Source organism: Octodon degus, unplaced genomic scaffold (assembly GCF_000260255.1).
Source record: "Octodon degus isolate 3935 unplaced genomic scaffold, OctDeg1.0 scaffold00057, whole genome shotgun sequence".
NCBI lineage: Eukaryota > Metazoa > Chordata > Mammalia > Rodentia > Octodontidae > Octodon > Octodon degus.
In genome coordinates, this window is record NW_004524633.1 from 2,795,392 (window position 1) to 2,797,120 (window position 1,729).

The window sequence follows — 1,729 nt, forward strand, 5'->3', positions numbered from 1 at the left end:
CGTGCAGGGGAGAGGAAGAAGTGCAGGGGAGAGGAAGACGTGCAGGGGAAAGGAAGAAGCCTCATTTGCAGGTGGCATAGTCCTTACAGAGAAGACCCAGAAAAGTCCTAGGACTACTAAATTCAGCAAAGAAGCAGTATGTAAAATTAACACAAAAAAATCAAGTGTTCCTGTACATCAACAATGAATGTACCAGGAAATAAATTAGGGGGCCAGGGAGATGGCTCAGTAGAATAAGCGCTTGCCTGGCAAGCGCAAGGTCCTGAGTTCAATCCCTAGTACCACAAAAAAAAAAAAAAAAAAAAAGAGATACAGTCCCATTCACAACAGCTGTTTAAAAACTGAGCCACGTGTGGTGGCGCACACCTATAATCCCACCACTTAAGAGGCTGAGGCAGGAAGATCACCATGAATTTGAGGCCTCCCTGGCCTACTTAGGAAGTTCAAACCCAGCCTAAACTGCATTATGAGACACTATCAAAAAAAGAAAAGAAAAAGAAAAAGAAAGAGAAAAGAAAGGCAGGCTTAGGAATTAGCCTAACCAAAAAAGTAAAAGAATGTTGCCATGAAAAGTATACTGCTCTGGAAAAGGAGATTGAAGAGAACGTTAGAAAATGGAGAGACAGCCTCTATTCCTGGGCAGGCAGAACACACGGTGCCAAAACGGCCGCACCGCCTGAAAGAGCATGTGGATGTGATGCAGTCTCCCTCAAAATACTGTCAAATTTTCTCACAGAACTAGAGAAAATAATTCTACAATTTACATGGAAATGGAAAGGATAGAGAATAACTGAAACAATCTCAGGCAATAATCGCAGACTGTACATTGTACAACAAAACCGCCCTGGGAAGAAGAGCAGGGTAGTGCGCACAAGCAGACCCACTGACGAGCGGGTGGCCGAGGCTGCAGAAGCACCCGGGAGCCTTGAGCCGGCTGCCTTCGCGCTGTTATGCTTGTGGGGCCTTGCGCTCAGGGGCTGGGGAGATGGCGCAGTGGAATAAGTGCTTCCCTGGCAAGTGCAAGGGCCTGAGTTCAATCCCTGGTTCCGCAAAAAAAAAAAAAAAAAAAAAAAAGAATTTGCGCTTGCCAGACAGGTCTTGTGCCTCTGAGCTACATCCGCAGCCCCCCCAAAAGGGGCCAGTAACACACACTGCAGGAAAGACAGACTCCCTAACCAGCGGTGCTTATGCCCACCGGAGAACGGGTCTAGATCCATTCCCTCGTTCCCTCACCCTGTACTAAAAGAAAGTGGATGGATTAAAGACTTAGAAATTAAAACAAAAACCAGATTTCCTTGAAAACAAATTTGGTAAAGATCTTGAAGACCTAGGTGTAGGCAAGGACTTTCTGGACAGAAGCCCAAATGGCACAAGAAATAATACAAAGAATCAACAAACAGGATCATATTAAATTAGGAATCTTCTGCCCAGCAAAAGAAACAACCAGCAGAGTGAAGAGAATGGGAAAAATTTTGCCAGCTGTCCTTCAGAGAGGGGACTAATGTCGAGTGTATAAGAGCTCATAAAGTTAGACCCCCAAAGTAACAGATATAATAAAAAGGAGCAACTGAAATGCTTATGATAGAGACATCTCAGAATAAGACGTTCGAGGGACCCGTAAATACATGAAAACATGGGGGCCGGGGAGATGGCTCAGTAGGATAAGCGCTTGACTGGCAAACGCAAGGATCTGAGTTCAATCCCCGGTTCCGCAAAAAAAAAAAAAAAA